This window comes from Castor canadensis, chromosome 11 (assembly GCF_047511655.1).
Source record: "Castor canadensis chromosome 11, mCasCan1.hap1v2, whole genome shotgun sequence".
Classification (NCBI taxonomy): Eukaryota; Metazoa; Chordata; class Mammalia; order Rodentia; family Castoridae; genus Castor; species Castor canadensis.
In genome coordinates this window covers 82465734-82492424 of record NC_133396.1, presented here as the reverse complement: position 1 = coordinate 82492424, position 26691 = coordinate 82465734, and the positions used below count along the sequence as shown (strand labels likewise).

Sequence of the window (26691 nt, the reverse complement as noted above, 5' to 3'; positions counted from 1 at the left end):
GTCCTGGGGTTTGTCTCAGACCTTTGGAATCCTGCAGGCAGGGAAGGAGAAGTCTCCAGGGACTGCATTCCTGAAGCAGCCTCTCCCTCTCCCCTGCTCTGCAGACCGACAGCAGCCTCCACACTGCATGCTGCCCACTTCTGAGCAGATGAGGAGTGTTGGTTATCAGCTTTTGGAAGCTGTGGGAAGAAGGGCTGGTGGCTATCACTGCCACTGAGCTTCTCCAGCTGGTGATTGTTTCAGGGGACTAGCATAGAGCAGCCCTGTGATGTTCCTTGGTAAATCTATCTACTTAAGAGTTTTATATAATGGAGTGGCCTGGGACCTGATCACAAGAAGCCCCTAGGCCTGTGTGATAAACCATATCCCCTACTTGCAGGATGAAGGTGAGAAACATCTGTCCCTTTCATGCTCATTAACACCAAGTCAACCCTGTCTGCTTTCTCCCTATGAATGGAGCCTCTGCCAGGTTTGCCCAGCCCCGTCATTCCAGTGGATGCCAAGGCAAGGCTCTTCTCCATTTTTCTAGAACTCAGGGCTGTGCTGAAAGCTGTATGCTCTCACCTGCTTATTCTTTGATCCGTTCCACTTCTTAAGTTTTGGGGAAGGGCAGCAGCTGAGAACTTGCTTGCTCTGAGGTAAAAAATCACAAACAAAAGCAAAACCAAACCACCTACCCTCTGTAGATCTGTTTCCTCTCTTGAAGCACAGACGTTGTCTCTAAGGCATAGGATTTCCTGTGGCTACTTCCTATGCTCAATCCCCTTCTTGAATCAAGGATGCCATCTATTAGAATGTTTAAGTTGATCTACCTAGTTGGCTATTTCTAGGTAGTCACATCATCCTTTGTGGCATAGATATTTCTATCAGGGCTGTAGCTGTTTCTGTCTGGGTCTGAGTGTCCTCTCCCCATTCAGAGGGTACTCGCTTTCATCATTTGAGAAAGTCTTGGCTGCCCAGGGAAGAGCTATGGTTGGGGATGGGATAGCTCATTAAGAGCAAAGATTTGCGTTTCTTGACTTTGAGACCAGTAGAGTCTGAGCCCTGGAGATCAAGTCACAGCCCAAGTGGTAGCTGGAAGTTGTCTTCTTTCTGTGCTTCACCAGACCTCCCAATCCCATCATAATAGCAAGGGTGGATAGGGGAGTATCTACCCCCAGCTAGAATAGGGAGCACCAGTAGAAAGCCAGCTTGGCTGGTGATCAGATGTAGGAAAAGAGAGGCAAAGCCAGAGAAGCCCAAACCTGGGTTACGCAGTATTTTTGCACCCTGTCCTTTGCTGGAACTGCATGTGCCGCTTTCTAGACCAGATAATGAATCACAGAACCACTAAGATGGAGAAATCCAAAAACGCCTCTTTCCCTTGTCTCCCCATTCTTGTCTCTGATTAAGAGAGCCTTTTATCAGTGAGTTACTAGAAGTGGGAGAGGGGAGCAGTTATTTGGCATCATGCAGCAGAGATGACCAGCGGGAAGTGAGCTCAAAATTTGTGCGGTGATGGGGAGTCGGGGGAGCATCATGGGGAGGAACTGACACTGCCTGAAGTTCTGCTCAAGATCTGTTTTGGGCCAAGTGAACTTAGGGCAGGAACACACCACCCCACCCACCTTTTTCTCCTTGGCTTTTTCTTAAATTGTAGCTGTCATCTTCTTCAGACAATTTCCAAGTTTTATTTTTGGTTTGGAAAAGGGTGAAAGTTCCTTGGCATCTGCATTTATCAGCTTTCTCTCCAACCCCGCCCCCCTGTGACCTACTTTAGACACTGGAGTGGCTTTTATTTTTATGGTCATGGGAGAAATCACTAAAAGCAAAGATTCTGTTTCAGATGTTGAAGTTCAGGTACATAGGACGCTACGCTGGGGTTGTTATTGCTCTGTAATTTCTGTGGTTTCTCCCCCCACTCCACTCTCTCTTCAAACTGTCTTTTAAAAGGCACTTTCTAGCGTGTACTGAGAGCAGCTGTAAAGATGTGGTGTGTGGGCAATTCTGGCGTGTGGGCTGGACCAGCTGTCTGCTTCATAACCTTTCAGTCACCTCAGCATCAGACATCTGGATTCCTAAATGGACTTTACTGCTGCTCAGGGCTCCTGAATACCCGGATAAGAGGAGAGAGGAGGGCCTCCTACTTAGGCAAGAAAGAGTAAATGAGGTCCAGGGTGAGTAGTTGATTATTTTGAATGGTCAAGTGAGGACTCAAGCAAAAGCAGTGTTCAAATTCACCCCTCCTCTGCTTCCTTGAGACCCCTCTGAGCAGGGACTATGAGCTTGAATTCGAAAATGTGATTACTTGGAAAGTAAAGTCACTGATCTTTCTTGGTTCCTATTTATCTTTTTTTTTTTTTTTAATCTCCATTTGCTTACAATTGTGGTTAGAAGATAAATTAGTGTTTGTGAAATAAAGTTTAAAAAAAAAGAAAACCCAAACCTGTAAACAGCTTAACTCTGGATCCTATTAATTATTTATAGGAATACACAGAAGGAACTCCTCAGTGGAGAACACAAAGATGTTAAGAACAGAATCTTGAACCAGGCACAGGCAGCTCATGCCTATAATCTTAGCTACTCAGGAGGCAGAGATCAAGAGGATCGCTGTTCGAAGCCAGCCTAGGCAAATAGTTAATGAGACTCTATCTTGAAAAAAAAAAATCACAAAAAATGACTGGTGGAGTGGCTCAAGGTGTAGGCCCTGAATTCAAACCCCAGTACTGCAAAACAAAACAAAAACCCCAGAATCTTGGCCCTCATGGTGATTATATTCTAGGTGAGATGGAAATAACACAGAACCCTCCAGAAAATCTTATAGAGTGCATAAATGTAGTCAGTTGCTTCCCTAAGAGTATGGTGCTTTTATTGTCTGAGAGCTTATAAGAAATGCAGAATCTCAGGCCCCACTCCAGGCCTACTGACTCCAGTTTAACCAGAGATCCCCAGTTGATTGGTGTGCACACAAAAATTTTAAAAGTAGGTATTTCACTGGCCTCAGGATCAAATGTGAATGTCTCAGCTTTGGGTCTGTGAAAGCCAAGCTTCCTCTGGCCATTCTTTCCCTCACATGCTGCTTCTAACCATATGGAACTATTTGCACTTTGAGAAACATTCCTGCTGGCTTCTGGGCCTTTTCATATGTTGGTTGGGGTGGGGGTGGGGGTGGGGGAGTAGTCAAGTTTACAGATGGTCTTTAGACCTATGAGAATAAAGAAACTCTCCCAAGGAAGAAAGAAGGGCAGAAAGCAAAGACCTGGTGATGAGGTAGTTTACAGGTAGGACTAGAGTAGGAAAAGAGTGCAGAAAAGTCAAGAAAAAAATGAGAACAAAGGAAATGTCATCAAGCTAAAGACTGTCATGGGTGAGTTTTGACAGAGGTTCTGGGAGATGGGAGAGAAAACTACAGTACAAAGGGAGTGGAGGGAACAATGTGGACACTCTGGCTATAATTTCTTCACTGCCAAAAATTGGCATCAAAGGCAAAAGAGAAGCAGGATGATGGCTAGAAAGGACCTTGGGTCACTTAAAAAGGTCCGTGCAAGTCAAGACAGAGCCAGCTGGTGGGTGCAGAAACAGCTACAGTGAGGGTGAAGAGGGTTTGGATATAAAACTCCTAAATATGTCTCATCAGGAGGAATAAACACCCTCTTTTCCTTCTTCTGTCAAATAAAAGGAGACCAGAGTCACTAATAAATTACTCCAGGGATCTTGTTAGTTTCAGCAGCCTGTATTCTCCTCTCTCCCAGCCTGGGAAGCCCCTTGCAGCTTCAACTCTAACATGCCAGTTGGCAAGGTAACATACTGCTAGAGGATCCTGGAGAATAAAAGGATCGCTCCTCAAACCCTAGTGCCGCCAGCCTACTAATCTAAAGATAGAGGTTTCTGATGCTTCGTCCCCTTTATATTTTAGGAGTTTAAAACATTGGAATGCAGCCATGCACAATGAGGAAAGCAGGATTTGGTGCTCTTGCCAGCAGAAAACACACGTGCTCACATGTGTTCTCTTTCATTCTCTCTCTCTCTCTGTCTTCTTTCTCTCTCTCTCTTATAGTCTGTTCTCATTTGGGAAGCCAATTATGAATGAGTGTGGCTTCCTGGGTACGAAATTTTCTCTTCCTTCCCTCCCCACCAAGTCTGACCTCATCTGTCTTGTTCAGTGTTATGGAGGATTAGTCTGAGGCTGTAAACAGGTTGAGACATGTCCAACAAAGAGGCTCCGGATATGGAGAGAAGAGGGAGGGAAGCCAAGCAATTCTAGGTCTGTTAAGGCAAAGGAGAGAGTGTAAGTAGATGAAAGTAGGAGTGGGAGAAAGTAGGGTGGATGGATAGAGACAGCAAGAGACAGATGGATGGAGAAACAGAAGACTAAAATAGCATCAGAAAACAAGAAGAATGTGAGAAGTAGGAAAAGGTAACGGACTAAGAGCTGCAGTGTATTTGCTAAAACAGAGCCCATTCAAATGGAGAAATAGCATTCACCTCTCATCCCCCCTTGCAAAGGCCTCTGGAACACCAGAACGAGCAGCTCCACTTGGTAGTGGGATCTTTGTTGGTAAGGCCTTGACAGTGATTTACAAACCAACATCATCACTGGACCTTTGTCTAGGTTTTCTAAGAGGATAAGGTGAGGCCTTAACTTGCTAAGTCTTTGTATGCCTAGACCACCCAGAGACAAAACTCAACCCAGAACTCGAGATTCCTTCAGTCTGTTTGCTTTCTGTTCTAATTAGCTGAAGCTATTTCTAAAAACAAACAGATCAACTTCTCTCTCACACTCCAGCAGTCCTGTCCCCCACTGCTATCTGCATCCAGGGCCTTCTCCTGACTTGTCTGGTTCTCCTACTCGCATCCCTTCTCAGCGCAGGAGCCTCCTCTCCTCCCTGCCCCCCTTCTTCTTTCCAACACATCCAAATACTTACTACATTTACAGCATTACCGCCATAGCATAACTCATTTCCATTCCTGTTCTTCAGCTTCTGTGGTTACTGTGTTCACTTTGACTTTAAACACTCATCTCTTCTCCCCTCTGCCTCAACCCTCCATACTCCCTCCATCCCCAGCCCTGCCTTGTAACTAATAGGTTACTCATCTTGCAGTATAGTTTTACTGATGTTATCAGTCTCTTGACTTCCCATACCCTCTATGAACTCCTCTGCTGCCAGCCAGCCTTTCATTCAACCATCATTTACTGTCTAGTCTGTGCCAGGTGCTGGGTACAAAGATGAATAAGAAATTTGGTGTCTAGAGGGAAGAGGGATGGAAAACTGGTTTTTTATCAAGTCTAATACTATGATGATACAGGGATATTGAGGGGTACATAGCTGAGAGAGTTAGGAAAAGGAGGTTGTTTCTGTACAGAATTAGCTAAATTGGGAATAAAAAGAAAATCATTCCAGACAGATCAGGCTGCAAGTACAAAGGCCCTGAGGCCAGGGTAGTGAGTAGTAGCTGGATATCACAAATGCTTCATTCTGGTTGATGAAGAGTGGGGCGTAGCCTCAAGGATTAAGAAAGGTCAGATTATAAAAGGCTAGGCATGCTATGCTGTGGCATTAAGTCACACCTTAAAAGATGTGGGATGGCTAGAGTTGTACTCACTGGAGGAGGCCCTGTGTACTGGAGCCAAGGAAGGCTTTCTAGAAGGGGTAGAACCCAGTCAGATGTGCATTTAGACTTCCATTGGCTGAAGTATGGAGATAGCATTGGGAGTGAGAGAAGAGGAGAGATTGGAGGAAAGGAAAAGAGGGGTAGAGGGCTGTTCAGTAATCCAAGTGAGAGGCTGGGCATGGGTGGTATGTGCCTGAGATTTGTGAGATTCTAGCATTTGAGAGGCTGAGGCAGAAGGATCATGAGTTCAAGGCCAGCCTGAGCTACATAGTGAGACCTTATCTGAAAAAAAAAAAAAAAGAAAATCCAGGTGAGAAATGATTGGGGGCGAATAACAGCAGTTGTTTATGTACACAATTTTAACTTCCTGAAAGTTCTTACTTCTCCTTTCCCCACCAAATTGTAGAGTCTTTGAAGAAAAGTGCTGGACCTTCGTGTTATCTAAGTAGAGGCCTTTCTCTGCCAGCATCTACACTGATGTCAGCAGAACCAGAGGAAGTGAAAAGGCAGGACTAGCCTAGAAGCAGTAGACAGGAGGCAACTCACAAGCCAAAGAGAGGGTAGTGTGAGGGTTCTTTCACTGAACCCCACACTTCCTGCAGCCCATCTGGGTTCCACTCCAGGTTCTGAGAAGCACGTTCGGAGTCACCTCTTTCTTCCTAAACTACTCTCTTCCCCCAGAGGGATCAGCAAGCCATAGGGTACTGCAGCAGGGAGTGTCACAGTACTATCTCCTTCTTACAAAATAGACAAAAAGCAGTGATGACCATGGCTAAGCCAAGAAGAATTCAGCCAGAATGCAATCACCCCCTGGGCTCTTATATCCACTAGGGATGGAATTTTGCTTGAGAAATAGGCAGAGGTGGTGAAATCAGTCTTGGGAAGCTGGGTGGGAGGAGGCCTTGGAGGGAGGACAGATGTCCTCCAAGGCAGGGAGTAGAATCAAATTAGTTAAACTGCTTCTCTGGTTACTGACTCTTGGCTCTCCTTTTGGTAATTGCTTGTTTACTCACTTCCCAGTTCTCAGAGGCTGTTGGACTCCTGCTGCTCTGGGAGTTTTGGGCTTACCTGACCACCTCCCCCTCCCACCACTTCTCCCTCTGTATAAAACCCGCTGGGAAGGAACAAAGACCAGAGTTCAAGTCCTAATGAGGTCTCTAGTGAGGTAGAGGTGATAAGTGTTCATTCAGTGCCAGGCAGAGAGAAGTTGAAATCCCTGAGCTTGCCCTTAGATTGGCTGTTGGCCTGGTGCTCTAAGTGAGTACTCCTGGGAGGTGGGCAGGCCGCTGGAACCTGGCTCTAAGTGCAAGGAGCCCTGCTGGGCCCATTTCTTCCCCAATCTACAATCCCGCTCCCAAACGGCATTTGAGTGCTGCGATTTAATAAATCCCTGAAAGTCAGAGTGAATTCAAGATGTGATAAACACAAGTATGCAAATTGTACCCACAAAAAAAAACAGTATATAGTGAATCCTTGTGTCTGACTGTAACTGGTAAGAGCTTGTACTAATGCTCCCAAAAGGGAACAGATGTTAGTCCCTTCATTAGTTAAAAGTCCTTATCTGCATTCCTATTTGTGAAGGATGATCGTGTATTCATTTAAGTAAGACTGTGTCCCTGGAGACCAACAATTCTGTGAAAACATTGACCTGGGATAGGACCTATTGAGAAAAACCCAAAGGTGTACAGTTCATACCTTCCAATTAAAGCACATTATTACTCACAAATGGTTAGGGCTGTATTAAACTTACCTTTAGGAGACCCTGGGTCAAACAAACAAGGTAATTTATTATAAAGTATCAATATAAACCTAATTGAAGTTTTCACTACTGCCTTTCCTTAGGGCATTAGGTCCTTTAGGAATCTTAACCTTGATATCTAGGTTTTCCCCTTTGGCAAGCTGCCCTTGCCCCTCAGGGGAGGCCACCAGAGTCTTTGTCAGAGGAATGAAAAGCCATTCTCTCCAGCAACATCTGGGACATCTCAGCCCCTTCCTTCCTTCCACTGTACCCTAATTTCAGCTTCCTCCAAAGCCATGTTTTCCCACACTTCCTCCCTCCCCAATACCTGCTAGGCCAATTAATTTCAACTGACACTTCTGTAATTATTCACTTACATGGTTCTTTTCCTGACCAGACGGTGCCCTTCCCGTCATCTTTCTATCCCTACATTCTAGCTCTAAGAACTAGATGTCTGGAGAGATTCAAGTCTTGGTTCAGTCATTCAAAAGCTGCATGACTTTCAGCAAATCATTTAATCTGAGTCTTAGCTTCTTCATTTTAAAATAAATCTTGCCAGTTCCAACTCACACGGTTACAAATTAAAAATGAGACAACTGTAGAAATGCTGAACAAAACGCCAGGTGGTGAAGGTGGTAGGAGGGGCGCTTAACTCCAAGTGAAGACAGATTTGTCTTAGTCTGCTCAGGCTGCCATAACGAAATACCATAGACTGGGTGGTTTAAGCAACAGAAATTTATTTTTTCACAGTTCTGGATGCTGGCAGTCCGAGATCAGGGTGCCAGCATAGTAGGATTCTGGTGAGAGTTGTCTTCCTAGCTTGCAGAAGGCTATCTTCGAAACTGTGCTCTCTTGACCGACCTCTTTCTTATAAAGGCCTCAGTCCAATTAGATTAGGGTCCCGCCTTTACGACTTTATTTATATAATCTTAGTTTTCTCCAAAAGTCCCTATCTCCAGATACAGTTACATAAGTTTAGGGCTTCAACATACCAATGGGAGTTCGGAGAGGAACACAATGTCGTCTATAGCAACATTAAAGGAAATTCATCACAACTTAGAACCCTTCAGTCCTGCCGCCCCTGCCCCCAGCTTGCAGCTATAATGTATGAATCATGACTTGTACACCAATTTATAGGTGTCCCAATAACTAAAGTATTTGTATCACATATCCTATGGCTTATGAAGAGTATTTCACGTTTCCTCTCATGTTCAGAACCACATTCCACAGATGATGAAAACAAGGCCTATACGGTCCATCCCAGCTCATACCTAGGTCCTCTAACCCTATCTCCACACTCTTCCCACCATACCCACTTCAAAGAAAATACAGGGCTCTAAGAACTGGCACGGTCAACACCGTCAGGATGGGTCCAGCACCCTCCCAGCGTGCACGGGGCGCACTGCACAAGGGCCAGTCCCGGGAAGGAGCACGACCCCGTGCAGGAAGGGGGCTTTATTTCCTCGGTCCTTCTTTCATCTGGCCAGGCTGGGCGTGGACCCTCGGCCAAGATCTTTCCCTTCCCTCCCCCCACCCCACCTCACCCCAGGGGAAAGGGCGAGGCGATCTGGCAAGGATTCAAAAGGGCCTGGAGGTCAGGCGGGGACGAGGGAGGATCGGCGGAGAAAGCGAGCCGAAGACGGCTGCAGCCCGGCTCTCGCGGAGCCTCCTCCCTGCTCCCGCCTTTCCGGGCCGGGCCGGCCGGGCAGGCAGAGGGGGATGGGAGCTTCCTGCGCCGGCGCCCGCGGCGGGGCCTGGGTGCCGCTCCGCCAGGGAGAGCAGGCGGAGGCGGGGCCGCGCGCGCCGCGGGCGGGGAGGTAGGGGCGGGGCCGGCCGCGGTCGGAGTCGCCTCCAGCGCGCCGCAGCCGCCGTTGCCAAGGTTACCCGGGCGCTGCGGTTGGGGCGGGAAAGAGGCAGCCGCGGCCGGGGCCGGCGGGCGGGCGGAGCGCAGCGGGCGGGGGCGGGAGTCGTTGCTTGGTCGCCATGGGAACGGCGCAGTTATTTCCAACCCCCGGGCCGTGCCAGTGGCGCGGTGCCAGGGTGCGAGGGTATTGCAGGACAGCGGCAATCTGCCGCGGCCGGGGACAGAACAATGCGCCCCTTCTGTGTCGCGGACCCCGCGGGCAAGAGGTTCCCGTTGCTCGGCTGGGCCGGGGCGGCCGCCCCCGCACGTCAAGCCTTCTCGCGGGCGCTGGGCGGTGGGGAGCCGGTGACCCGGGGCTTTGCGGGCTACACGCGCTGCGCCCGCCGCCCAGCGCCCTAGCCAGACAAAGGGAGGCCTTCCCAGACGCGTTTCCTGGGCCCCCCCTTCGCTGGACGAACCCTTTGATTCCTCAGCACTCCTGTCTTCACCTCTCCTTTCGTCCCACCCCTTTCGGCTGCCTCCTGCAATGTCATCTTTTGTGCTCACCACCTCAAGTTTGGCCTTCTCTCCAAAGCTGTGCCTTTAAAAAACCACTCCGTCGACCCTCTCCCCCACTCTCTCCTCTGGTAGCTTCGTACCTTTGTTGTAAGGGTGACTGTTCCCTTCTCTTCACGTCTTTCAGCTCCACATTACCTTTCCCATTGTCCTATCAGAACCTTCTTTCTATTCTGTAAAGACTTCCAGAAACTCTCTGGACACCTCTTCTCTTTCCAGATTTCCCTTGCACTGTTTTTCTCAAAAGGCTGTGGGACAGAAGAGATTGCAAATGGCAACCTAGGTTGAACCACCTTTGTGACTCACTAACGCCTCCCTTTTCTCTGCCACCTCGAAATAACATTATTTGGGTAACATGGGTACAGGGGTTCTGCCACTGTTGCCACCATCAGCAGTCTCTCCTTGGAAATTCAAGTGAAGGAAGCTACTGGGAACTGGCCAGAGACCCTTGAAATGCAACTTAAGGACTGAACGACTCTTACTCCATCTCTTGTTTGTCATCCCACGTTTTGTTTCACACTCCACCTGCCTCTTCTCACCTCTGGACCCTTACTGCTTCCCCCCACCCAGTGGTCATATTGTTTATCACTTTGGCACCAGCTCTGGAAGAGGAAAGGGCAGGTCCTGCTCTCCAGGAAGGAAGGTGGGGCAGAGTAGCTCCTGCAGGAAGGGAAGGAAAAAGGAGGGAAGGAAGGAAGTGGCCAACCGAAGAAGGTGGGATCCGGTGAGAGAGCTCGTCATTGTTTTAACTTCTTTCGTTTTAATTCTGGGAAGTCAAGCCCAAGGCCATCCCACAACCAAGGTTCTGTGCCATCTCTCAGGACACCAGTGGGGACTCCCTGCCTGAGCCTGGAGGGGGCAGATGTTTTGGTGGGCAAAATTCAGTGTATGTTGCAAATTGTAAGCACTTACATTTTTAATGTATGCATTCCTTTCCTGTCCAAACAAGGTTTTTTTTTTTATCTTGTTATTTCTCAAAAAAGAAAAATGGATCTTCTCTAAGTGAATCTACTCGTTCTCTTTCCTGCCTCACAAGGGCTTTGTAGTTTATAAAGACCTCCCAGTTGCACTACTTTATTTCAACCGTTGTTACCACCCCTACATCACCCACTTATTTTATGTGTTGGGGATCAAACCCAGGGCCTCCAGCATGCTAGGCAAGTGTTCTACCACTGAACTACACCCTCAACTCCCACTCACTATCTCTAAAACAGCCTTTCAGGCAATAAATAACTCCTCAATATGACCCCACCCTTCTGACCGAGGCCCAGGGCCAAATGCAGGCCCCAGAAACACAGTATGGAAGTGCTTTGGCTATTCTAGATCTGTGGTCCAGTAACAAAAGTGTTTAGCTACAGACTAAAAGAAATTTGTTTAATGACTATTCTTTTCTATAGAGTATCTGCATCTCCATTTACCTAATACCCAAATGGGTAAGAAACTACCAATTTTCTGTCTCCATTAGCAGCATCTTGTTCCATGAAAGCCCCAGAATGGTAAAAATTGACCTGTGCTTTGGAAGACCTTGTATGAAACCTGGCCAAGGTTAACCTGCTGTATCTTCCCATCTTCTGGATTAGTTTAGTGTCATGAACATTCTGAGGGAGCATGCAAAAGCTCATCCTTGTGCTCTGTGAACATGTCCTTCGGGGAGAGAGTTTTATCAACGTTTCCATAGCCTGGGATGGGGGTGGGAGTCAAGAAGGGGAGTGTGTGTGTGTGTGTGTTGCTAGGGATGTAACCCAGGGCTTTGCATATACTAGACAAATGCTCTCACTAAGCTACATCCCCCATCCCTCTAGGATCTTTTGTTTGTTTGTTTGTTTGTTTTTAAGTTGCTGCCTTGTTGGCAGAAGGACAGAAGCAGGTATGAAGGAGTGAACGATGGGCTGTATGGAGTTGGTACAGGGATGAGCAGAGCTGTGGGGCTTGGCTGCCCTTCGTGCTGTCTCACTTTGCCAGTGAATGATATGATTCTATAGAGAACTCACTACCACCTTCAATCAGCAAACCAACTTGCAAGCCAATTTGTCCTGGGCACTTACTCAGTGCACTGAGTTGGGATACCTCCTAGCACTTAAAAAACTCTCCTGGAAAACACAAGCCCTGTGAACAGTTCTGTGGTAACTGTGTGTGGGATGCAGAGGTGGGGAGGATAGATTTCTGGTAAACAGATGATTTCTCAGAAACAGAGTTCAACTACAAGAGAGCTGGATTTCCTTAGGCATTCATAGGCCTGGAGATGGCCAAAAAGCCCACCTGTCAGGAATTTTGCAGTGCATGGTCCTGTCCTGGGTGCAGCATGAACTGATGGCCCCTCTTTCATCAAGATTTAGCGATTTTGAAATACACTAATGATCGTAGGCAGCACGTAATGCATAGTTCCAGCTCTATAGGAATTCCACTCATCACATACTTAGTGTGTACTTTAGTACTGTGTTTCACTAGCCACCTTGAGAGAGTCAGAGATGTGAACAATGGGGTTTAAGGTCTTTGTGGAGACCACTAACACTTGGAATAAAGTGAAGCAGGAAGGGTTGCAGGCCAGAATACATGGTCCTGTCCCCATTACTACTCGGCCAAAGCCCAGAGGGTCAGCATCCTCTTGCACCATTGCTGTATGATTTGTTTCTTCCTGACATGCTGGATTCAAAGATTGCCAGGGACTGTCTTCTGGCTTTGATCTGTAGAGGAAGGGCAGGAAAGAGAAACTGTATTAATTGAGAAAGAAGGGCAGAATAAGTAGGGTTGTGTCTGCAAGGGTGAATGCTGAGTGAGGAATAGGCTCCACCCTGCCAGGCTTTGTTGGGATGGGAACAGGAATGAGAACCAGGAGGAAAATGAGGTGGAAATGAATGGGCCTCTGCAGGAGGAGGTAATGAAGTGAATGTGAAAAATCTGTCACTGAGATCCTAGAGGAGACAGGGAGGGCTAACCTCTCTTGGTCCTCTTCAGAGATGAGTTAGAGGCTCTGGCCTTATAATGATAGGTAAGTTTAGATCAAAAAGAATTAACCTGGAAGGTAACACACATGCACAGGAAATCAATGTGAGTCAACTCCCTGTATAGCTATCCTTATCTCAACCAGCAAAAACCCTTGTTCCTTCCTATTATTGCTTATACTCTCTCTACAACAAAATTAGAAATAAGGGCAAAATAGTTTCTGCTGGGTATTGGGGGGGGAGAGGGAGGGGGAGGAGTGGGTGGTAAAGGAGGGGGTGGGGGCAGGGGGGAGAAATGATCCAAGCCTTGTATGCACATATGAATAATAAAAAAATAAAAATTAAAAAAAAAAAGACAGGTATGTTGTCTTAGAGCAGAATCCTAGGGATGGAGTGTATGGGGGCTTGCCGGCTTCTGTGAGAGATGAGATTCTAGCTTTAGGCAGCTGGAATCAGCTCTGGGGCCCTTCTCTCTTTGACTGTCTTTGGCAAGAGTTCTGATGAGCCCTTCAACTCTTCTTGGCCAGTGTTCACCACCTCGGCCCCATTAGCATACCCCCTCAGTGGTCCCTATAGGGACTCTCAGGACCTACCTACATGCCAGAGAGAGAAAGAGGTGGGGTGAGGGGGTGCTACCACTGCAGGTTGGTAAATGGCTGGGGAAATGGAGAAGTCCCTTTTAAGGACTGGTTTATCTGTTCAGGATTCAGTTTTATTACAGTCTGTAGCATCCTTGGGGATATTTGTTGGTTATGTCTCTGTGCATCCTAAAACAGCCTCCCTCTACCACAGTTGTGGACACTCATAATCTTATGCCCAGAATGTCCTTCAGGGGATCATTCTAGTGACTAGAGAGGGACCTGGGTGTGATTTGAGGGTTTGGGGCTTGGAGTGGGAGGTGGGGAGACTTTCACATTCCCTAACTGTGTCTCTTACTAGCCCACAGCTTCTTTTGGGTTACTGGACTAAAGGCATGATCTTGGGTATTAATTGAAATGTAACTGCTGCCCCTGGGAAATGACATGCCCCTGGATCACCAGTTGCCATAAAAACAGCAGGTGCTGACCAGGAAACTGAAGGATTTGGATTTAGGATCAAAAAAAAATTTTTTTTTGATGGTATTGGGGCTTAAACTCAGGGTCTTGTGCTTGCTAGCCCACTCCGCCAGCCCAAGACCAAGGAATTTTAATGAGTTGGGGATAGGCCAGGGAGGGAAAAAAAAAAATCCAAGTATTAGGGCGAGAATTAGAAGCCTTTGTTTCTATCTTCACTTCATCCTTTAAGTGACTCTGGAGTTGCCTCTGGGTCCTGGATCCAGGCTAGTGATGCTAGGTCACCTCTTTTTTTTTTTTTTTTTTTCTGTACAGGTGTTTGAACTCAGGTCCTACACCTTGAGCTACTCCACCAGCTCTTTTTTGTGATGGGTTTTTTCTAAATAGTTAGTCTCATGAACTATTTGCCTGGGCTGGCTTCAAACAGCAATCCTCCTGATCTCTGCCTCCTGAGTAGCTAGGATTATAGGCCTGAGCCAATGGTGCCCAGTGCATGGTCACTTCTGAAATGGGGAGGGGGGAGGGTGGGCAATGGGTTGTGACTGTGGCCTTCCTGGACATTTGAGAGCTTCTCTGAGGTAGATGTGTGCTGGAATGGGATTTCATTCTGCCTTGAATTTGAATATAAGAAGGCTGCTTCTGGAAATTTTGCTGTTGTTTTCGTTCAGCTCATCTCAGGGTTCTCTACTTTGAAGAATGAGCAGAAGCCAGGGGTTCAGTTTGACAAGGGCTCTGCAGGAGAATTGCAGGATGTGGTGGTGAGCAGCGGGAAGCTCTTCTCCTGCCTGGGTGATGGATGTGACAGGCCTCTGTGAGAGAAGCAGCCAGCTGCTGGTTGCTTTTCTGGTATTAGCTCTTGTTGGTGGGATTCAGCTGGAAAGCCCTGGTAGGTATTACACACAAGCAAAAGGAGGACTAGAGACATGCCACCTGAACTCAGGCTCCCAAGGCCACAGACACCTGGGAGGTAGTTCTTGGAGTTCTACCAGGACAGGGCACAACTGTGGAGTGGAAGGGCTGAGTTGGAAGCTAAAGAAATGTGGTAGAAGCTGGACTCCCCAGCTCCAGGGAAACTAATCTTATGCCTGGTGTACTAGACAGAGAGGCCAAGAGTGAGGCCTCATGCTCAGAGTGCCTCATCAAGCTTTGAGAACTGGCAACAGAGGTCCAGCCATTCCTGGATACTACTCCAAGACCTTTGGCCTTCCCTGTGAACCCCCCTGCATTTCCCATCCCACCTGCCAACCTCTCGGTTTTATCTTTTTTTTTTTTTGTGAAGGGTTTTTCGAGATAGGGTCTCTTGAACTATTTGTCTGGACTGTCTTTGAACCGAGATTCTCCTGATCTGATCTCTGCCTCCTGAGTAGCTAGGATTACAGGCTTGAGCCACCAGCACCCGGCTGGTTTTATCTTTATCCATGTTCAAGAGCTAGCTGGACTTGGAAGACTAAAAGGCTCACCTGTGACTTTCAGAGTTACATCCAAATCCTCCAATAGCAGCCTTTGGGTCTGTTCCCTGCCTGTCTTTTCCACCTCATCCAGCATATGTGGCACCCTCTAGTTACCATGAAGTACTGTGCTGTGCTCTCATGCTTGAGACTTTGCCTATGCTGTTCCCTCTCTCTGGGACACAAACCCTTCCCCCAATTCAGAGATGTCTGACTCATTCTATGATGCCTTCCAAGGAGCTCATGTCTCACTGTTTCCACAGATGTGCCCCAGATCCCTAGTCTCCTGGAAGATGTCCTCCTCTATTCACCCAGTTATCATCTTTGATTGTGGTACTTTGACCTTTGTCTCCCTAACAAGGAAGCATTTTCTTCTGGGGTTTCCCAGTGCTTAGCTGACTGCCTGATATCCTGGAATCTACACTTGTTTGTTTAGTTGCTAATTGTCCATGTCCTCCCACCCCCTCTAGAATTTAACCTTTATGAGAGCAAAGATCTTGCCTTCCTCTGTCTCTGTTAAACCCCAGTGTGTCCAGCACAGCCTGCAGTAAATATTTTTGAATGAATGCATGGCAGTCATGGGCTGTGATTCACATTGCCTCTCCCCCTACCCCAACCTCTGAGTGCCCTAGTGACCTCATGTGAGTTCCTCAGCATATCTAGAATGGTGTGGTGGGACTTGAGTCCAGTGAATAGCCCTGATGAAGCACTTCCAGTCTTAACCTATTCCTTCTTGTGCTGCTGCTATGGCCTGTTCTGTGTGGAATTCTAAGCTTTGTGCATGGGCTAATGTCTTGTGGACAACTCTTGGAGATCCAGAGCCCATGGATAAATGTTTCCCCTTTTCTTCCCCTAGTGGATCATCCTGAGATACACTTCAAATTTTCTCTGATGTACATGTAGGATTGGTTAACCTGTCGATCCTAAGTAATGGACAGCTTCGGAGTGTGTCCCTGTACTGACTCTGTCTCCTTCCCTGTTTCTGTCTCCTGGGACCCCATTCCTGTATATTACTACTTGCACATAAGCCTCTGTTCCAGGCTTTGCTTTTGAGAGAGCCTAATTGAAGATAACCAGGTTCCACTCCTGACATTACCATTTACTAGTTCTGGCTTTGGATAAAACCCCTTAATCTGTTTCATCAGCTGAAAAGTGAGTGTCATAATGCCCACACCATACAGGGTTTTGTAATGTTTGGTATGTGATGTATGAGTGTTGGATTCAGTCCATTCTTATATCATCAGACACCACCAAGATTTTCTTTCTTTTCTTCCTACCTGCTTTTGTAAAAAGGCAGGTTTAGGAAGCTCGTGTGGCCTCCTGGCTGGTGAGGTCTTGTGAACAAATGTTGTCAAGCATGATCTCCACTCTGTTGGGAAAGCCAGACCAGGAGCAAAGGGTGACTAGGCCAGATGACTCAGGGATTTGGCAATGGATCATTCTTCTTTGTAGCATTCTGTAAACATTGGTCAATAGAGTCTTGCGACATACCTGGCAGGTGGGAGGCGGGAGGCAGCAAGGGTGTGGAGGATGTGGAGGCCAAACGTGTTGCTCACAGGGGCCAAGTGTGGCATGTCTGAGATGTTCCTACAGCACACTGGTATGAAGCACCTTCATGGGGGAGGGTTGGGGTGTTGATGAGTTCTCAAGGTCTCTTTCTGGTCCCACTTCTTTCCTATTAACCCCACAGTCTCTCCCACATGGCAGCCTTTTGATGCAGAGAACAATCCCAGAGGTTTTCATGCTCCTCCGTCTGAAATAGCTTAAGGCCTAAAGCAAAGACAACAAAGAGTATGCTTCTGGCTTTACTATAGGGGATGGGAGAAGATTTGGGGTAGGGGGCTTTGCCAGGCTCCTCCTTAGTTTACACACTATATGCCTCTCCAGCCTGCAAGTGAGACAGGTTCTGGGTGCATTTTGCCCATTGGTTCCTGGGAAAGCTTTTGGGAAATGACTCAGGAGGGCTGGTTCCACTTTCTTGGCATTAAATCATTACATCTTAGAGCATAAAGCTTCTGTTTCCCACCCTCCAAGGCAGTCTCAACAGAGATCTGGGAACAACTATCCTCACTGATGGGAGGAGAGATTTTTCTCTCTTCTTAGCAGCATCCGCCATCCTTAAGACACAGAGGAGTGAGGCTGGGGCTAGGGGAATTGGCTTGTGCCTCCCCCTCCACAAAGGCAACTTCTCCCAGAACAACCCTACTTAACTTCCCAAGGTACCAGAATCCTGAATTCTAGCATACATCTGGCTTTGGCTGAGCCCTCTGAGGGACCCTGGAAGGAAAAACGGCAGTCTTCAGCAGATGACAGCCAAGGCTAAGGTCAAACTTTTGTGTTTGCTATACCTCCACCTCCCTGACCCCATCCTATGCCTGCCTTTTTTGGCTGCACCTGGAGGCCCTCTCCCACCAGGCCAGTGAGCCACAAGTCCCCTCCCTGAGCTCCTTTTGTAGCCCATCCTCAGGCTCCTGTGCCTGTGGTCTGGTGAACTTGGAGACCCTGTGCTCTGCTCTGGATCACATGGCTGTCCTAAGGGGCCTCCTTTCCCCACTCCCTAGTCAGCTGCTGGATGTGGAGGCACTAACAGAGCAGCCAAAAATCTGGGAACTTTCTCTGCAGGGAATTTATTGAAAGTGGAGGGGAGAGGGAAGTAAAAAGTAGGGGAGGAGACAGGGAAGGAGCAAATGGCCAACTAAGTTGTCAGGGCTTCCATTTCTAGGCTCCCCATTTCTACATTGCTATACTCATTGGGATAGCATGGAGGTAGTCATATGCTGCTTGCACATGAGGACATCATTGTAGGTGGCTGGTCAAACTCAGGCAAACTCCTTCCCAGCCTCGGCCCTCCTTTTCAATTTTCTGGTTCTCCCCATCTTCCATGGTCAGCAGAGCAGATGTGTTGTGTCACGTTCTCAAAGTGTGGCTCCTGTACCAACAGCTTCTATATCACTTGGGAACTTGGAATGCAAACCCACAATCCCAGCTCAGACGTTCTACCAGGAACGTCCTACAATGTGGGCATATCAAGCCCTCTAAGTGATTGTGAGGCTCTCCAAAACAACTGTTTGGTCACAATGCCTGCGAGAGTCTGAGCAAAGAAAGCCTATCCAGAGCAGAGAGACCAAGGCAGGTGGCAGATAACTGCTCTACCAAGTCAAGTTACTGGTGAACAGTACTGGTAGCTTGCAGAAGGCTCCAGAGGCTCCCAGCCTCCAGCACCTGCAGCAGAGGCATGGAGTGGGGAGTGGAAAGCTGCTCTTTCAGGTTGTGGAGGTGCTGGGAAAGGGGCTGGGAAAATAGGAAAGAACAAGGGGAGAGTGACTTCTCCTTAGCCAGTGACTTGCCTGAGGAAACAGGTTAGACCATGCTAGAAGGCAACAGTGGTGCTGGCAGGGTGTGTAGGCCTCTTTTCTGGAAGGGGCACCTATGACTGTATCACTTGGTTTGTTGTGCTTCTGGGGGACAGTGCCTAATTTATGGAGGTATAGAATACAATGGAAGGAACGTTGGATAAGGAGTCAGGAAAGGTTGGTTGTGGTGGTGCGTGCCTGTAATTCCAGCACTCAGGAGGCAGAGGCAGGGGGATCCTAAATTTGAGGCCAGTTTAGGCTATATAGCAAGGCCTTGTGGTTCAAAAGTGAATGAATGAGGCTTGGCACAGTGGGTCATGCCTGTAATCCCAGCTATTTGGGAGATGGAGAAGGGAGGATCATGGTTCTAGGTCAGCCTGTGCAAAAAGTTAGCAAGACTTCATCTTCATAAGGCAGACACGGTGGTGTGTACCCTGGTATGCAGGAGGCCATGGGTAGGAGGAATGTGTCTGAGGTTGCCCTGATCAAAAATATGAGATCCTACCTGAAACATAACTAAAGCAAAAAAGAGCTGGGGATGTGGCTCAAATGATATAGAGTACCTGTCTAGCAAGTGGGAAGCCCTGAGTTCAAACCCTAGTTCTGCAAAAATGAATGAATGAATAAATATAAAATAAAATAATAATAAAATAAAAGTCATGGAGGATGAACTCTTTTCCCCCTTTTTTTTTTCAACAGCACTGGGGTTTGAATTCAGGGTCTCACAGTTGCTAGGTAGGTGCTCTTACCACTTGAGTCACTCCATCAGCCCTTTTTTGTGATGGGTGTTTTTTAAGATAGGGTCTCATGAAATATTTGCCCAGGGCTGGCTTTGAACCCCAATTCTCCTGATCTCTGCCTCCTGAGTAGCTAGGATTATAGGCGCCTGGCTCTTTTACCATTTTTAATATGTCTTTGTTGTGACTTGAACCAAGTCTTTCTGGCCTATTTCCCAAACTGTCCAACTAGACTAATGTGATCAACTTCATTTATTTGAAAAGAAAACCTTTTTTTTTTTTGCTGGTACTGGGGTTTTTGAACTCAGGTCCTTGTGCTGGCAAGGCAGGCACTCTACCACTTGAGCCACTTTGTCAGACCTGAAAAGAATGCTTTGAGGATATGATAAGACCTTTATGGAAAGAAGAAGCTTTGAAAAGTTTAAAGTGTTTGGTATCTAACAATGCTAACTTTTGTTTGTTTGTTTTGTTTTTAAAAATCAACTTTGGAAGCCAGGCGTCATGGCACACACCTGCAATCCCAGCACTTGGGAGGTGGAGACAGAATGATGTCAAGTTGGAGTCCAGCCTGTTCTACATGGAGACCTTGTATCAAGAAGAAAAAAAAAATGTGTTTCTGTGATCTGAATCCAAAATGCAAACAGAATCAAGGTGGAGTTGGTATGTTAGAACGACTGAGTAGAAGTCAGGAAGCCTGTGCCTCTAACCATCAATATGATCGTGGGTCAACCACCTTCCCTGAGCCTTGGTTTCCTCATATGTCAAGTGAGGACATTAGATTAGATCATATCTGATGTCACGGTAAGAGTTAACAGTCTCTGAGTCCATGACTGATTAGTTGATCCTCCTGCTCTTGATTCCCAGGTGTGCTCCATGATGTTCTGTCCTTTGCCTCATGGATGTTGTTGTTAGATCCAGCATAATGGACGTAGGACTCAGAGGACAGAGAAAGAAAACAGAGCTGGAAGGCGGTTTGGAGGGTGACATAGTCTCAGAGAGACAATTTGCTGAAACGCACCCATGAGGCTCAGGTTGACAGCTCAGAAACAAGAGTTCCCAAGAAAGGGAAGCCAGTGGTCTGGCTGCAGAGACTTCTGCCCTCCTTCCTTGTTGGCCTCACAACATTGAAGATTTGAATTCCCTTTTTCTCTTCCCCACCACAGTTGACACAGCTGGAAACATGGACACCAGAAGAGGAGGTTGCTTAATATTCTCAACTACATATCAATTCTTCATCATTAGACTGGCCGTGGGTAAACCACTCAGAAAGGAAGGCAGAGAGCAGGCCACTGGTTTCCCATAGGAGAAAGAAGAAAGCCCAGTGTTCCTTTAACTCTTTTGCCTCCTCAAGATCATCTCTGGTTCTGGTGACTGGCCACCCCTGCTTCCATCAGGGCAAGGGTGTATGCCTTGAGCCTGCTTGCATCCTTCCTTGTTGGGGGCCACTCATAGCTTTGTAGGGCAGCTTAAGTGGCCCAACCGGTATCAGAGCACCCTGGGGCTCTATGAGGCTGTAGCTTCTACTCCTGGGAACGGCCCGAGGCTATTTCTACTCCCTTAGTCAGCACAGGGTGGGAAGGGTGAGGGCCTGGGAAAGGCCAGTGGTGTGAGCTTCTGTAGCAATTGCTCCTCCGTAAACATGGTAATAGCAGGTCTGGGATTATGGCTGTCACCCCTGATAATTACAGCTGTAGCGCCTTCCCCCCTAGGTGGACCACACTGGACTCATTATAGCATAGGGGGCTGTGGCTTAAGCTCCTGATTTCCAGATCACTTCCTCCAGTTGCTAGGCAATGGGAGCATGTGCTGAAAAGTGGGAAATCTCATTTAGGAAAATCTCCCCAGGTCTCCCAAATGTCTGAAGTCTAAATTGATTATTCTCCAGGAGGGACCTTGGATGACTGACTGCTCTTCTGGGAGGGTCAGAAGCTGGTTCAAATTTGAAGATAGGATGGGCTGGTGACAGGTGGGTGACCTAGCCAGCCAGGGAAAGTAGAGGAGGGAGGCTGGTTGGAACAACCCTTTTGCTGACATTCCATAACTGATTTTTTTGGGGGGGGGTATGGGGCTGAACATGTCACGCTGGGTCAAGGTTAACAGGATCCAGAGTCATTCGTCCCTGCTGCTTCCTCAGCTGGTTGGAATGAGAAACAGCCGTGGGTGTCTACCTGGTCCTGGCCTAAGAGACAACCTGGCAAAAGGAAGACCCAGAAAGGAGGAAGGTGCTTTGGTGTTCCTTGGTTTGTTTTTGTGTGCGAGGGAACAGGCCCTGGTGTTTTTTGCTCTACTCCAGAGCTCCACAGTTCACCATGGGGGATGGACAGGGAAGCTTTTGGAGGGGCTTTGATTTCTTGCTGAAGGTGATGTAATTTGGGGGCTTTTCTCCCCTTCAAGGGCCTACCGCATTGTCTCAGACCTGACTTGGGAATCTACTCCTGAGATACTCCATCTCTAACTGGCACAGGTGTGGAGTTGGGGAGCAGAAGGCATCATGGATTCTTGGCCCTGGGTCCTGTTGTCCTTGATCCAGCATGACATTCTATTGAGTTTTGAGGAGTAAGTCCAACTCCGCTTACTTGTTTGGAGACCCTAGCTTAGAAAAGAAATAAAAAACAAAGGCATTTGAATCTGTCTTACCTTCCTTGACTGTGCTGTCAGATAGGCAGGTGGTGCTAGGGACCAAGAGGGACATGAGGACCCAGGTGACCCAGTTTCTGCTCTCATGGAGCTCATGGCTTACCCAGAGAGGGGTTATGCACTACTACAGCTAGAGGTCAGTTTTCTTCCTGGGAATGAGCTGCTCACAGCAGCCAAACATGGAGGCTTTGCCTAAGGTGGAAGTAATAAAAACCAGTTTATCTTCCCAGAGCAAGACTTGCCTTAGGACCTCTGCTTCTCAGAAGCGGGGTGCTCAGATTGCCTGAGTCAAGTTGGGGAGCACCTCCTAGACATTGGAATCCTGCTGGGTCAGGGTGGCTGTGGAAGAGCAGGAAGAGGTGAGGCGTGTCCTGGGATGGGAGCTGAGGAGGTGGATACCAAGAGCTCAGTACACAGCAGCTGGTTGCCCAACAGTCCTGACCACAGCCCTTTCCACCTACCCAGCACTGCCCTGAGGAGACAGCAATGAAAGAATAAGCTGTCCACCCACTCATGGTCACCATACTTAAGGACACATCTACGATCATGATCATGGTGGATGTGCCTTGCTCAAGTGAGAAAACAGAATTTGGGAGGCTGAAGAGTATACAATGACAGCCCACCCACCGGCCTGAGGTCTGAGCTCAGCCCTGTTTTCAGGTTCTACTCAATATCACCTAGAGGTCTTTCAAGCATTTCAAGCTTGTTTTCTCTAAAACCAGCTACACTATTTTTTTTTTTTTTTTGAGATAGCATCTCACTGCATACCTCAGGCTGGCCTCAAACTCGTGATCCTCCTGCTCTAACCTCCTGAGTGATGAGATTACATGTGTGTACAAACACACCTGGCTTCGCTATTTTTGATTTGTTCTGGGTCTCCTGTTTTGGTTGTTAGTCATGGGTCCACCTGCCTGGAGTGTGGAGGTTTTCCTGGATGTCTCCCTTTCTTGTGTTCCAACTTTGTGTATCTATTTTGTTAACATCCAAGCATCTCTTGACTCCACTTGCTCTTTTCTATTCCTGGGTCACTGGCCTAATCCAGGATCTAATCCTTTATCAGTCTGGTTATCCCAGTGGCCTCTATCTAGATTGTCCTCCTTGCCTGGATCCTCCCCTAACCTGTCTCTTCCAATCATCTGCAGGAGAGTGCCTCTCTGTGACCTTAAGATAAAAGCAAATCCAATATTTTCAATGAAAGTCCCATTGGGGCTGGATCAAGATTATTTGTTGTGGCATATCTCTTATCAAATCTTTATATGTACTCCTGTTCCCCAGTGCAAGGCCTGCCTGTGGTTTGTGAGTGCTACATGCTCCTTACCCATATTTTGTTCAAGCTGTTCTTTCTTTCTGATGGCCCTGGCTGTCATTCACCTCTACTCACCTCCCAACTCCTATTTAACCCAGGCCTCCCCCCTTTTTTGTTAGCATTTCCAGATACCTTAGGTGGATGTTTTGCTTCTCCTAAATGCAACCTGTTACCAGATCAAAGCCTGGGGCCCTGATGACCAGAAGTGGAATTATCTGATGCTTTACAACTGTAGTTGTTATTTGACAATGAATAGCTTTAGAAAATAGTGTTTGCAGTGCGGGAGATACTGCAACATTCAGATTACAGGAAGAAATTTTATAAAACCATATGCATATATTATACAGTCCATTATTCAAAGAAATGGAGTTACATTTGTTAATGCCTACTCTGGACTGCGTGAAGCTTCTGTATGGCCCATGTGATCATTTAGTCAGTACTGCTGGGACTGAGGCACAAGGGACTAGAAGGCCCAGGCACACTTACTTTTGCCACATCTGGAACAAAATCTAGGCAAATACTATGCTCTGTCTGCTGCCTCTTGCTGCCTCTTCTAGTTAGAGGCAGGCTATCCAGTGTGGAGATTATTTTTTTGATTATTTGGCGATCTGTCAGGTCTGCCACAAGGGAGGGGTCAGGATAAGGGTCCAGGGACAAAAGGACCAGTGCTGCCCAGAGCTCCACAGCTTGGCCTCCTGGTTGGTGGGGTGTGTTTCCACTATACCCATTGCCTCTCTCCTGAAGCGTCATTCCTATAGTAGGATTGTCACAAGGTGGCCTGAAGCTGAGATCACTGACTCAGTGTTGCCAGGATCAGGCACATTGGATCCATGCCCAGGTGACCATATCATCATGGAGAGAAACAGAAACAGAGCGGGGTTGGGGTCTCCCAGGAGTTCTGGAGAAGGGCCCTGCAAATTTACCAGTCTCTCTGCTCTAAAAGAGTGCCTGGTGCTTGCTGGGCTCAGCCCAGGACTGCTGCATGAATGAAGGTATGATTGGGTGAGTTACAGAATATCACGCTTTTCAGGAAGACTGGGAATGTTGTTCTTCTTTCTTGGGTGTCTGTCCCTAAGGTCAGGGACATTTCTACCATAAGACATTCCAAGTGCTCTCTTCACTCTGCCCTTCTCTTCTCCCTCCCTCAGCCCTCTTTTCTAGTCTCTTTGTCCCACCTGGGTGATAAGCATATTATTTTTTCTAGGCCTTATGCTCTCCTTGAGAATCATTCAACATTTAACCATCAAATTTTATTGGATGCCTTCTCTGTGTCAGCAGGTGAGGCTCTGGATAGAAAAAGGATAAGGATATGTGCTCCCCACCAGAAGTTCACAGTGGGCCAACCAGTCAGGGCAACAGGTTGTGACAATGGTGTTTGATTAGAGCGAGGAGTATCTATTAAGACTTGGTTGGATGGGGTTTGGGGGTACAGTGGGGGGATGCTTCTTGAAGGAGGTAACAGCTGAACTGAGTACTTCCAGGTGCTGGGAGTAACTGTCTGTAACTTTTATTCCCAGGGCATCTATCTTGCTTCACCTTAGTTCAGCCCTGGTTCTAAGAATGAGTAGGGGGTGGTAGGAAAGGGGAAGATAGTGATGGGGAATAGCCAGGTAGTACATTCCAGGTAAGGGAAGTAGCCTGCGGCAAAGGGCTGAGTTAGAGCCCCATAGTTCCTTCACTCCACCTCTCTGGAGGGGGCAGTGTGTGTGTGTGTGTGTTGGGAAGGGGGAGTAGCTGCTGCCTGAGCCTGAGCCAGATCACTGTCTCCATCCTCCATTGTCATCAGTGCTCTTGTTGGGAGAGAAGAGAATCATGGGCTCTGATATCTCTGTCTTCTCACCTTGCTCACCAGAGCAAAATAGCTGACACTTACCTGGTGCCAGACACTGCTCTACACACTGTACACACATGAACTCAGTTCCATGAAGCAGATGCCATTACTATTAGCCCAATTTTATAAATGGGGAAACTGAGGCAAAGGGTAGTTGAGTAACTAGCCCAACAGTCTCAGAGCCCCTGCACCTAACTGCTATACTTCTCCTACTAGGGATAGCTCTGAACCACGGGGACAGCAAATACCCCTGGTTGGTTTGTAGCAACTATTACAGACTAAAATTCATGGACAACTCACATTTTATCTTCTTTTCTTTGTTGGTACTGGGGGTTGAACTCAGGGCCTCACACTTGTTAGGCAGGCACCCAAGCACTTGAGCTACTCCACTAGCCCTCACATTTTCTCTTAAAAATCCACTATACATTTTGCACCTATCAAAAAAATAAAATCCCCATTACCAAGAACTGTCGATACTCGAGAGAGATGGTCCCCATTTACCCTGAGGCCCTGAGCATCATTGGGCTGGGGCTGAACCCTGCCAAGTTCAAGTTTCAGAACAAGGAAGGCTCAGCCCCAGCTGGAGGAGTTGGACAGGGGGACTAGGGGGTTTTCATAGTGGAGCCAGGTTGCCTTCCACCCTCCACTCTCTTACCCTGTGTGTACTTGAGTCTCTCTGAAGTCAGTTGAACCCTGAAGCTGTGAACCCTGGCAGAGGGCTTCATTATGAAGGTCTTCTGTCAATGGCTACTCCCTCTCTATGGTCCCTGGGCTGCCTGGTTCCCAGCTGCTGTGTCCCCCAGACCACCCCCCTCTTCTTCTTCTTCTTTCTCCTCCTTTCCTCCTCTTCTGTTTTGTTCTGCAGAAGCCCTCCTTGAGGGTCTATGAGCCCACAGGCATAATGTCAAACTCTGGGGAACCGCTTTCATCTTAGCCTACACCACTTAATTCCCTCTATTTTTCTAGTTCCTCTATTTTCTAGAAATTTTGGTGTTTGCTCATGTTGAGCCACTGCAGAAAACCCTTTGAGTGGTATTAAAAAATTAACAACTGCTGGATGCTGGTGGCTCACGCCTGTAATCCTAGCTACTCAGGAGGCAGAGATCAGGAGGATCACGATTCAAAGCCAGCCTGGGCAAAGAGCTCACAAGACCCTATCTTGAAAAAACCCATCACAAAAAGAGGCTGGTGGAGGGCTCAAGGTGTAGACCCTGATTTCAAACCCCATTACCACAAAAAAACCCAAAACCAAAACCAAAAAAACAACCATCATCACAAAACCATTTCCACTATCATTTTTTACCCTCTCAATTTCCAGAGTTCCCTCTCTTTGGCCAAATCTTGACTGTCTTCTTTATACCTCAGGCCTGAGATGTCTCTTCCCATGGAAGAGAATGAAGCTCTGTCCCATTCCATGGCTGTGTGTGAGGCCCAGCAGGGATTTTTCTATACTGCAGGTGAAACTGCCCAGCTTTCCTCTTCTCTGATCTTTTAGCTCCTCTCTGCTAAAGTCTCCTTAGCATTCCTTTACTCACCCAGTGGATCATTACTGGCAAGTGTGTTTCAGGCACGAAGGTGCCAGTGGGGAACAGGACCAAATTGCCTTGTGAAGCATACTCTGCTTAGTGAAGACAGA

General features: G+C 47.6%; 1 long non-coding RNA gene across 1 annotated transcript; it reads left to right on the top strand.

Moving 5' to 3' along the window:
* The first annotated feature begins 9072 nt into the window (after window positions 1-9072).
* LOC141414087 (uncharacterized) lies at window positions 9073-21889 on the top strand. Its single transcript, XR_012439180.1, has 3 exons — window positions 9073-9147; window positions 19774-21503; window positions 21676-21889. It is a non-coding gene; the product is annotated as an uncharacterized lncRNA (long non-coding RNA).
* Window positions 21890-26691: the final 4802 nt, after the last annotated feature.